Source organism: Mytilus galloprovincialis, chromosome 2 (assembly GCF_965363235.1).
Source record: "Mytilus galloprovincialis chromosome 2, xbMytGall1.hap1.1, whole genome shotgun sequence".
NCBI classification, from domain to species: domain Eukaryota; kingdom Metazoa; phylum Mollusca; class Bivalvia; order Mytilida; family Mytilidae; genus Mytilus; species Mytilus galloprovincialis.
Genome location: NC_134839.1, coordinates 7,610,560 through 7,623,586, shown reverse-complemented (window position 1 = coordinate 7,623,586; position 13,027 = coordinate 7,610,560). Strand labels below are relative to the sequence as shown.

The 13,027-nt window shown below is 31.1% G+C and overlaps 1 long non-coding RNA gene across 2 annotated transcripts; it reads right to left on the bottom strand.

Moving 5' to 3' along the window:
• Positions 1-7,936: 7,936 nt before the first annotated feature.
• LOC143062096 (uncharacterized) lies at positions 7,937-11,916 on the bottom strand. 2 transcript variants are annotated; one of them, XR_012974544.1, is made up of 3 exons: positions 11,358-11,916; positions 10,225-10,368; positions 7,937-8,041 (listed from the first exon to the last, which is right to left on the bottom strand). It is a non-coding gene; the product is annotated as an uncharacterized LOC143062096 (long non-coding RNA). The 2 variants fall into 2 exon arrangements; XR_012974543.1 differs by having other exon boundaries at positions 11,687-11,916.
• Positions 11,917-13,027: the final 1,111 nt, after the last annotated feature.

Here is a 13,027-nt window from a genome sequence, read left to right as displayed (position 1 = left end):
CTATTATTATTTACAAAGATGTTTATACTCACGCGGAAGACAGCATCCTACATAAGAGTTGCAATTATACCTCCAAAACTTATTGCCATATTTGCAATCTCCATTTCTGCCATAATAAATATATCCTGATCGACAACCCTTATTCGTGCAATATCCGTTTCTACGTTTGTAACCATAATCACTACTGTCAAAGTCGGAAGATGTCACTAGAAGAAATTTAAGACATGTTTAATGATAAAGTAAATGAAAATTAAATTTCAGTTTTAAAGAAAAACAATGTTTATCTTTTAAAAAACATCACTTGAATATTAATTACAACTTTGAAATGGGAAAACTTCTGTATAGCTGCTTAACTTGGAGAAAACATTTACGTCACCTGAACAGTCGCTTGAAGACTTTTTTCAAAAGAGTTTCCTTTGCAGCGACTGTAATTTTTCCAATATCCTCCCTTTGTGTAGCATTTAAATTGCTTACAGATTAAGCTTAAGAACAATTCAAAGGTGATGACTAAAAATATGAATATATCAAAGGAGCAATGCAAGTATAAAAAAGAGAGACAGTAATTTATCAGCACACGAAATAGACATAGCATATCAAAAGTCTATCAAACATATAGAAGACTGATTATTGTAATTACATGTATCTTACCTCCTATAAATTTATGTGGATATGATTGGTTAACGGACTACATGTGTCGACTATATATATTTCTTAGAGGGTGCTCTAAAAAAATACATAGTTAATTACCATATAGGGTTAGCAACCATAACGGGTTAGTAAGGAGTTACTTCCCTTTTAAACAAAACACTTCCTACAACCCGTTATAAAAAAACAAAACTGTGTAGAGGAAAAATCTGAAAGGATTCAACAGACGAAGAAATTGGTGATGAAAGTTTGAAATAAGTTTGTAAGACATAACTGAAGCTTAAAAGTTGTAATTGTTCGCATAACGGAGTTACTTCCCTTTCAAAACAAAAAATGGAAATCTAAAAGGATTCAACAGACGAAGAAGTTGATTCATGTAATGAACGATTGAAATAAATTCATAAAACAAATTTAAAGCTAAAAAGTTGTTACTGTTGGCATTGTTTTCTGTATAGACAAATGGAAGTAGGATCTTAATACTTATTAAGTATTGAAGACTTGATCACTTTAGTAGGCCGTTGGTCAAAATACTACATGTGAAGATAGTCGATTAGATAAATTCTTTACACGGTGTGCTAGTGACCAAATACGATATATATTTCCTCTTTCGATTTGTTCATCAAAATCGTGTCCTCTTATCAATGGTTGTAGTTATTTAAAACATAGTTGTATTATACTTCATTACAAAAATGAAAAAAGTACTGGAAAAATATATTTAACTAGAATGTGTTCATAGTACACGGATGCCCCATCCGCACTATCATTTTATATGTTCAGTAGGCCGTGAAAAAGAGAAAAATTATCAAATTTGTCATTGAAATTAGAAAGATCATATCATAAGGAACACGTGTACTAAGTTTCAAGTTGATTGGACTTCAACTTCACCAAAAACTACATCGACCAAACACTTTAACCTGAAGCGGGACAGACGGACGAACGGACGAACGGACGCACAGACCAGAAACATAATACCCATAAATGGGGCATTAAAATTGGAAAAAGCAAAGTACTCTTACCTATTCCGCACAGAGCGGCGATCACAAAAACTGCTAGTATCATCTGGATTGACTTCATCTTGCAATTGTTTGAATTTGCAGGTTGATGCTGCTTTATATAGTAAATAAAAGCCAGGTTTATTTCTAACATATGTTTCACTTATCTTATGCAAGAATTAGCAAAACATACTTTATATTGGATTAACCTATAAAACAACCAGATATTCATGTCAAAATTCAAATGCGAAACTGCTTTAATTAAAAATTTAAATGAAAAAAAAATGTAAGGTGAATAAATCGCGTCTGAAAACACAATTTATTTTTTTTGTATAAACATATTAAAACAGGAAAATATTAAATAACATGTATTAGTATTTTTATTTTTACAATACATTAACAATACAAGCAATTATTATTATTACATCGAATGAAATATGCGTGAAAGTCGTAAAAACATGCATTTTCTGCACTTATAAATGTCAATATCTTAAAATAACTGACGACTCATTGTTCTGATTAAGCCTCATTCTCGTGGACATGTGGTATAAAACCATAGCTAAATAAACGCATGTCTAGACTTGTACATAGCTTAAAATTCTAGAATCTGGACAAGAAGAATTCAACGCAAAAACAACATGCAAAGAAGGGAATATTCCGATTATACAACAAGTTATTTTATTAGCACAGAGATTACACATAGAATTTATCGTATTATTGTTATATTCAGGTAGGAAGGGTTAACTTTCAGGTGGGAATCTCATTAGGGTGTAACTTTCAGGTAGGAATCTTATTAGGGTTAACTTTCAGGTAGGAATCTTATGAGGGTTAACTTTTAGGTATGAATTTTATAAGGGTTAACTTTCAGGTATGAATTTTATAAGGGTAAACTTTCAGGTAGGAATCTCATTAGGGTGTAACTTTCAGGTAAGAATCTCATTAGGGTGCAACTTTCAGGTAGGAATCTCATTAGGGTGTAACTTTCAGGTAGTAATCTTATGAGGGTAAACTTTCGGGTATGAATTTTATATGGGTCAACTTTTAAAAAATGAATCTGATATAGGTAAACTTTCAGGAAGGAATCTTATAACGGTTAACTTGTTGGTAGTAATTTTATATGGGTTAACTTTCCCTCAGGCAAAGTTGACTTTAGATGAATTTGGCTATTCATTTTAGTTATTTTTGACATATAGCTCTACAACGATTTTCGATACTTATCTATCTTCGGATTTCAAATGTTTGGATTTGAGCGTTCCTGATGAAGGTAACTCCAGAAAAGCGCTTCGGATGCAATAAATTATTAAACGTGTTGTTTTCTTTTTTTTTCAGGAACAAATCGTATAAGGGTAAACTTTTAGGACAAAATCTCATAAGGGTAATCTGTAAGGTAGGAATCTTATAAGGGTAAACTTTCAGGTAGAAATCTTATAACGGTTGACTGTTAGGTAGGAATCTTATAAGGGTTTCACTTTATATATATATTATCTTGGTTTCATACAGGAGAATTTTTACCTGACAAGTACACAAGAATATTTGCCGTCAGTGACGTTAACAATTACGTCGCGTCATAAGATTTTGAGTTAAAGGGTACGACGTCTTACAGTGATTGATTGACAATTTTGAGACCTCTTGCTTCTCTATGCGTAGAAATATTATTTTCTTTTTTGATAATACTTTTATGAAAAATATTTTTTAAAAATCCCATGGGCAAAAGTAAGTTTAGGTAGACAGATTTATATAAGTTTTTTCACACTTGTTTCCGAATCCCTTATTTGAACTTTATGTAACATTGTAATACTTAACATGGGCCTCATACGTAAACCATCTATTTCAGAGCATTTTAATTTTGTTTCTCCATTTCCTAGATAATACTACAATACCGAATCGGAACGACGATAATTATTCACCTCCATCAAAATTTCAGTGCTTCGTTGATCTTTTTAATCGACAGTCGAAACAATATTACAAACCAAAACAGAACCTAAGTATTGACGAAAGCGTAATCGCATCTAAAGGCCGGTCATCAATAATACAATATATTCCTTCAAAAGTGGCGAAATTTGGAGTCAAACTTTGGGTATTAGCCGAGGCCGTCAGTGGCTATATTTGTCAAATCAGTGTTTACAAAGGCAGACAATATGACCCAACACCACATAGAATATTACAGGGTGCTTACGTAGTCAACAAACTGTAAGATGCCGCAGGATTGTTTGACAAAGCTTATCATTTATTTACTGACAGTTTTTTCTCCTCAATTAATCTAACTAAAGAGCTTTTAGCAAAAAGAACATTGTTTACTGGAACATTACGCGCTAATCGGCAAATGCCAAACACAATAAAGAATCCTGTTTTTATATAAATAAGGCCGTTAGTTTTCTGGTTTGAATTGTTTTACAATGTCTTATCGGGGCCATTTATAGCTCACTATGCGGTATGGGCTATAGTTGTTAATGTCTGTGTCATTTTGGTCTTTTGTGGATAGTTGTCTCATTGGCAATCATACCACATCTTCTTTTTTATATATTAGACAAGGAAGAATTCTGTTATGTGCATATAAAGAACGGAATGGTCGAAAACCAGTTAGAATCATATCCTCTTTTTCTAAAGCAGCACAAGAAAATGATAAACCGGCTGTGATTTGCTCGTATAATAAATTTATTGGGGGCGTAGATTTGGCTGATATGATGACAGAGAGTTACAATGATGGACGAAAAACGTTAAAGGTTTGGAAAAGGTTGTTTTTAATCTGATGCACCGTATGGTTATCAATGCATACATTATTTATAAAGAAAATACATCCGATAATCCGAAAAAATTTGTTGTTCTTTTCACAGTTTAATTCATTATTTATATATATTAATCCACATTATTTTGATAAAATGATTATATGTAGTACAGCAGATGCCGCAAAACAAATCTCATTGTGGCAATGAGAAAGTTAAGTATGCGTTATCTGTGTTTAGAATTTAAAAAGCCCTTAAAATACATTATATAATAGACAATAATTGCTATTATTTTTTTTACAAAATTGTATTTTCTGACAACATCACTTTCTTGTTCGGAAAAGCACTACATATTAAAACCCATAGGTAATGATTCCCTTTTCAACAAATATATTTTCAATACAAGACATGCACATCGTTTTTTTTTTATTATGTTTAATTCAAAGCTAAACAATAATTCAGTAGCTCTTTTGAACCTCTCACTTAACTATACAAGAAATATTATATCAATTAAACAAAAAGTTAACAAAATTTATAGAACAAACGTCTTTTCAGGCCTTTTTCAATGCAAAATATCTGGAAATCTCAAATCCCGATGACTTACTCATATTTTTAGGTTGAATCTTTTTATGTTTTTGGGGAACATTTGTTTTTTTTTTAATAACTATGTTGTTGGAATAGTTTTTGTTTTGTTTTTGTTCTGAAATGAGACGTAATGTTGGTACTAATAAGAATGAACTAACTTGTATTGTTTTTTGGGGTTATTTAATAGTTACAGAGGATGAATGGATTTCTGCTTTGTAGCACATGTACTGATTTACGTAAACTATATATTGAAATATTGAAATGATAGAAACATTACGAGACATACAGCCAGTCGCACGTGACCTCTAGCATTAAGATATTCCAGGATTTAACTTTAATTTTGAACGTCTTTGATCTGTTAACGCAATAAATATTTTGAATGCGCAATTTTGCCCTGTGTTACCACAAAGAGCTAATGGGAACACGTGCCTGTTATTTCTATTACAGTTAACACAGACAATTCATGTAAAAATCTGAATATGATACATTAAAGATGTAAGTTACGAAAACTGACAAGTTCGATAATTGTTATGGAGATTGTTTAACATGTTTCGGTGTTGGTTGGAGAGTAAAAAGGCTAAGATAGATGCTGATATTCGTTTTTTTTGTATTTGATCATTTCAATATTGTATGCTACTTGTCTGAAAAATCACTTACACGATATTGTGGAAGCTAGGCGTGCGTTTCTTGTACATAAGACTCATTAGTGACGCACGTTTTTTCTACCTAAAGAGGCACTAGTTAAGAGATTTATGAAAAGTCTAAAGTATGATTGGTATTTTTTCAATTATTAATGAAAGTGAAATAATAATTCGCATTTAGCCGCCACTATGGATCATTGTTTTCAAATTAAGCTAACAAACATTATTGAGGAATTATTTACTCGCAAGTAAATTATTTGACGTCATTGAATCCTTATACATGTAAATTTTAATTTATCCCCTTAGCTGGAGATCGATAAGGCATGAATTGGGCGTGTTCGGTTATTTATAGGAAAAGAATGTCAACATTCAAAATAAAACAGAGTTAAATTATTTGATTGACTGATTCGATACACAATAAAATAAATATTTTTATCGATGATATGAAATTAAACAGACCTTGAAAAAAGGCACGGGTTTGCTTTCAACTTATATCAATAGTTAAGTTAATGTCGCTTATATGACCCCCAGAGGTCTTCGGAGGTAAACTCGATAGAAGAGTAGATGGCGTCAAGATTTAAATACACACGAAACGGAGCTACATATTATCGACTCTTGCCGTGTAAATTGTCAAAAATCTAATATAAGAATGTTTGAGTCAAATCTGTTAAAATGAGTTTGACAGCTAGTGCCCCTTTAAAACCTACGACTCTCTGATATATCGGTTCATAAAAAACTCGGACTATGATATATTCAGAGTCCGTAAATCGGACTACAGCAAAATCGGACTAACAAACTTGAAAAATATGATAATGGAAGCTATTTTCCATATTTGAAATGTATTCATTTTGAATCAATTAAGAGAGATAATATGGTAAAGCGAAGATCAAGTACAATAATATTACGTCCTGATTATGACTGTTATACCGAGTGTGAACTTGCATTGCTAAACGACGTGTCTCGCTATTTTCAATATCCAACATTAATATTATTTTTCTTAAAATGTCCTATCAGACCAAGTCAAGAATATGGCAGTTGCTATCAAAGAGTTGATTTCTATGTATGTTTGCGTTTGGTTTTTTGTTGCACTTAAGTGTTCCTGATGTTCCTATGTTTTCCCTTATAACTGATGTGTTTCCCTACGTTTTAATTTGTAAACCGATTTGTTTTCTTTCCATCGAATAATGAGTTTAATACACGTATACTGCTGTTGAACTTTATTCACTTAATTTTCAATTTCACTGGTATGAATCACATGTCAAAACTTGGTCAAATATTGGTGATTAAATGACAAGAAATGTTCCATATATCCGTTTGTAAAATTAATGAAGTTGAGACTAACTGTATTATCCAAGTAAGTTTTTGTATATTAAAAAACCTATCAATACAATAACAGGTCGACAGGTAAAGAAACGTATCACTTCACAATTGAATATCTACTTCTTGTTAAAAAATCAAACTGTACAAATTTGATGTCGATGATTTGTATAGTATTTGCAGGTATAGTAGGTACACTGATTGTAATTAAAAAGAAAGTTGTAATATATGAAGGAGTATTTTTTCCCTGTTGCTTGTATGTTCAAAGTCAGCAATCTTGTCAGTGCTTTTCATACAAGTGAGTGTTTGGCTAGCTATAAAGCCAGGTTTGATCCACCATTTTCTACATGGGAAAATGCTTGTACCAAGTAAGGAATATAGCAGTTGTTATTCATTAGTTTGATGTGTATGAGCTTTTGGTGTTGACAGTTGATTAGGGACTTCCGGTTGAAAATCCTCGGAATACGGTGATTTTGTAATTTTCCTTTTTTTGTATTGTGTTTTTTTTTTAAAACGGAAGTCGGATGTTGATGATAAATAAATAATGGTGTCAGTTCGATTTATTATATAGACTTATGACTTGGTATATTGCATTGCCACTGGTCGCGATTGGTTCGTGTTGTCATAGAGCTTTCTAGTTTCTTGTTTTGTGAGCAGGATGTATCATATACTTTACATAAAGACGTAGCCTTTAATACATATTAAACAAAGTGTATTTCTGTGGTACATGTGCCTGACAGGATAGCATTTGTAGTTTTTTTTTAAATCTTTGAATTATTCGGAAAATTAAGGATTTTCTTATCCAAAGGATAGATTACCTTAGCCGTATTTGGCTTTTTGGAATTTTGGCTCTTCAATGCTCTTCAACTTTGTATTTGTTTGGATTTATAACTATTTTGATCTTAGCGTCACTAATGAGTCGTATGTAGACGAAACGCGCGTCTGACGTATTAAATTATAATCCTGGTATCTTTGCTAACTATTTCAAACATACAGAGACAGAAAATAACAATTAAACGTGCCTTAATCAACATTTCTGTCTTAATGATTTTATTTGAAATTATCATTGAATTTGGACGTCACTTCTCGATGTTTTCTTGTCCAAATGTCTCTAAAGAGGCTTAGCCTTTATAGTAAACTGAAAAAAAGAATAAACATTAAAAAAAAGGTGTAAAACAAACAAGACTAGTTCTAAAGTGTATGGTTAAATTTAATTTCATTATGTGTTTGTTATTTTCAATTTTGCTGTTTCTGTTTAAATTATTTTGAGATGTTTCCGTGTATTTAAAATCCAGAAATTCGGTACTGATAAAGTAAAATATTTACTTTTGGCAAGAATGGAAAGTTTTTTTGGTTTTTTTATAATTCGATAAATACAATTTCGTTTTGTGAATTGTATGAATCTCAGAGCAGAAATATCTTTATAAGTAATTGATATTCATTTAGACAATTTCAATTCTACGTGCATTACCGAATTTTGATTCGTAATTTTTGTAAATGCACATGATCGTTGCAAATTATATTTAATCAATTTGATCAGTAGTCTGCAGAAAGAATAGTCTATACAGGATATTCAAAAGTATGGAAAAAAGAAGATTAAAAAAAAACTTTAAACAACTTCATCATTGAAGAAGCGTAACCTCGATCGCCCCCTCGCCTTACCCCTCGTAGACACCAAAAAATTAACACACAACAAAGCCTATCAAAGTCGTTGAAAGACATACAGTTAAATGGTCAAGAGATTTAGGATAATTATGAATTATTTTCATTCATCTAAGAAGCTCTTGTATGAAGTTTGGCTTTTACGAATAAAAGAACAAGTTGGCGAGAAATAGGGGAACATATAGTTTAATATGAATATCACTTCTTGGACACAAAAAAACAATCGAATATGTTTTCAGTACTACATGTAGATTGAAACAGTTTTGTAGTATATGTGCCGAAATCAGATGGATTTGTTCCATTTTATTATGTCCGATCTTAAACAAAGTTCTTGTATTTGCGTTGTTTAATTTTTTATAGGGCAAAGTTTGACTAGTTCCTGCAGTCTTACTCTGTACTTAATATCAAAATACAATAGCTGGTCATTGATATAAGATTCCCAATAACATATTGATACAAGGTGTATAACATATACCCCTTATCAATATAGTTATGAAAGAACAATGCATATCAATATAGAATGTCATTAAAAAGTAATGTCATATATGATTAAATCTTCAAGTTTACCTATTGATAGATGCTACATCCCTTTTTTACAGATATTAATTGGGCTACGTGAAGCTATGAAAAACTTTAGATAAACGTTTTCCTTTACATTTTATAAAACATTTAGCCGCAAAAATGATCATAAGTAGATTGTGTATACATTGAGAAATACAATTAACCATTGACTACAGGTAAAATGTCAGTCATTTCCAAGATCAACGTTAATAATTCCAGGAATAAAGTTGGAATTGCATGTTTAAAATTGATTATTCTAAGATTGAAGTTGACAATTCCAATATTGTAGTTGATAATTCCAATATTGAAGTTGATAATTCCAATATTGAAGTTTATAATTCCAACATGAAAATCAGACATTCCAAGATTAAAGTTGATTATTCTAAGATTATAAGTACAAAATTCAACCATTAAAGTTGATAAGTTCAAGATTGAAGTTGGAAATTCCAAGATATAAATTCATAATTTTAAGATAAAAGTTGACAGCGTTTCGCCATTACACTCAACCGGAAGTATTCATATGAAAAACAGTTGCACGCTTCTTTAACGGCAGACTTGCTGCTGTATTGTTACCAGTTTTAGGCCACACTTAGCAAAGATTCATACAAATTTATATTGATAAATGTAATAAGACCGACTGTTTCTTTGATGCGATTGCTGATTTAAGTTATCAAGGATTATCTTATTATAATGCAGAAGCTAACTTTTCTAAGAGAACTTGTCTTAAATAGATTCAAAAGTAACAGCAATAATTGTTTTTTTTCTACTTTCTACATTTGAATATTTCTGTTTAACATGGGAAAATGAAAAATAAACGACGGAAGAAAGTATTTTCGCTTCCTATTCCTAATATCTCTTTTTGAAAATGCTTTCTTCCATATATGTTTTTCGTTGCTTGTTCTGTCATAAATCAGGGCGATGATTTTTGTTTGAATTTTGTCACATTTTGGCATGACGTGGTATTCTATAACTAACAGTACTGTATTGGTTTATTTTCATAGTTAAAAGTTAATTTATCGTTGCCTTTATCAACGGATTAAGACTCGAGTAGGTAAGTCAACGTCAAGCAACATATTTTTATTTCATATAGATACTTACCATTACGAAGACAGCATCCCTTGTAAGACTTGCAATTATAGTAGTCATTCTTAGTATAATAAAAGTAGCCATTGTTGTTATAATAATAATAATTTCCACCACATCCGTATTTGTTGGTGCAGTAATATTTGCTGTTAGGGTTACCTATGAGACAAAATAAAGATAAAGAAAACACTGTAAAAGATTACTTTTAATATTTGAAAACAAAATCAAAAGCATTACCTAAACCTTCATTGTAAAACCAAATATGAAATACATAAGATATATATGATGGACGAATATAATCAACAAATACATTATATTCATTTACATTTGTACAAACGCATTATTATATATAATCAACTCATTCTAGATAGCATTCTTGTTAAGCTGTTTCGTCTACAAAAGACCTATCAGTGACTTAAATTAATTCAGAGTACGTTTTACACTAAGGGAATGAATTGACTAAAGTAAAATCAATCATACAATTGTTCACGGAACAATTTTTTTTTTATCACGTCGACATGATAGAGGAGATAGTTTCATGTATTTATATGCCTTTATGTGCTTCTATGAAACATATGACTTGGCTCTATACTTATACTTCCCGTCATTGTATCATTGTTCTATGATTATTTTTGTATTCTTATCTTTCATTTTTGCTAATGTATTTTGTCGTCTATATGCCTTTTTTTTTGTGCTTCTTTATAAATATTTGTTTGTTTGTTTGTTTGTCATACAAGTTAGAGGTTTAGCTAGCTATAAAACCAAGTTTAATCCACCATTTTCTACATAAGAAAATACCTGTATCAAGACAGAAATATGACAGTTGTTATCCATTCGTTTGATGTGTTTGAGGTTTTGATTTTTATATTTGATAACGGACTTTCTGATTTTAATTTTCCTCCGAGTTCTTATTTTAATTTGTGATATTACTATCATTAACAAAGTCGGATAAGCTGTTATCTGATATTATTACGTAAGTATTTCTGTATTGGACTTGTTATTGGTCCGAGGCTTCGCCTCAGGCCAATACAGCTGGCCGAGGACAAATAACAAGGCCAATACAGAAATACACGTAATAATATCTTTATTAATTAACTACAGTGTTACAATATTTTCTTAATATCATTTCAAGAGATAAATATTTTTACCTTGAAGTGGAACTATCCAAATCTCAGTTTGTTTCTTTGTATTAGATGCAATACATAATGATCTGGTGCTGTTTCCAGGTGTCTTCAGCATTATCTCATCTGATGAATTTTTCAACCCTTTTCAGTCACTATAAAGTGTTACAACTTAAATTTAGACGCAACACATAAATAGTAATTGGAAAGGTACTGCCATTGCATGTGTTATGCAGAAACTAATTTAAAATCGATATGTACAATCGTGAAATTATGAGGTCGTCAAGAAATGAACTTTGTGATAATCTACTCGTTCCCCAAACCTGAAATAGTTCTATCGTCTGCTTTCAAAATACCTTTTAAATGAATGTGACCGTCTTTCGCCTGAAATGTATGCCATACTGACATTTTCAGCATGTTTAAGATCACCATCAAAAAAATGACAACTGCGTCTTCAAAACAACTGTTTACTTTCAGTTTGTGTTTATCGTGACTTTCGATGTAAAATCTAGAGACGTTCCGAATTCCTGCACTTGTGTCAACTCGGCCAATATAGAATAACTCGGCCAATACAGAAAAAAATCTGTATTGGACGAGTTATTCTGTATTGGCCTAGTTTACACATTATATTGCATAGGCAGTTTTCATCATATTAAGTCCAATAACAGTGTAGTTAATTAATAATGACTTATATAAAAGTAATTCTTAATTATCTATTATTGTAATTGATGTTCGTAAACAGATGATTTACAAAGATGTTTATACTCACGCGGAAGACAGCATCCTACATAAGAGTTGCAATTATACCTCCAAAACTTATTGCCATATTTGCAATCTCCATTTCTGCCATAATAAATATATCCTGATCGACAACCCTTATTCGTGCAATATCCGCTTCTACGTTTGTAACCATAATCACTACTGTCAGAGTCGGAAGATGTCACTAGAAGAAATTTAAGACATGTTTAATGATAAAGTAAATGAAAATAAAATTTCAGTTTTAAAGAAAAATAATGTTTATCTTTTCAAAAACATCACTTGAATATTAATTACAACTTTGAAATGTGAAAACTTCTGAATAGCTGCTTAACTTGTAGAAAACATTTACGTCACCTGAACAGTCGCTTGAAGGCTTTTTGTCAAAAGTGTTTCCTTTGCAGCGACTGTAATTTTTCCAATATCCTCCATTTGTGTAGCATTTAAATTGCTTACAGATTAAGCTTAAGAACAATTCAAAGGTGTTGACTAAAAATATGAGTATATCAAAGAAGCAATGCAAGTATAAAAAAGAGAGACAGTAATTTATCAGCACACGAAATAGACATAGCATATCAAAAGTCTATCAAACATATAGAAGACTGATTATTGTAATTACATGTATCTTACCTCCTATAAATTTATGGGGATATGATTGGTTAACGGACTACATGTTGTGACTATATATATTTCTTAGAGGGTGCTCTAAAAAAATACATAGTTAATTACCATATAGGGTTAGCAACCATAACGGGTTAGTAAGGAGTTACTTCCCTTTTAAAACAAAAAAAAAGGAAATCTGAAAGGATTCAACAGACGAAAAAGTTGATTCATGTAATGAACGATTGAAATAAATTCATAAAACAAATTCAAAGCTAAAAAGTTGTTACTGTTGGCATTGTTTTCTGTATAGACAAATGGAAGTAGGATCTTAATACTTA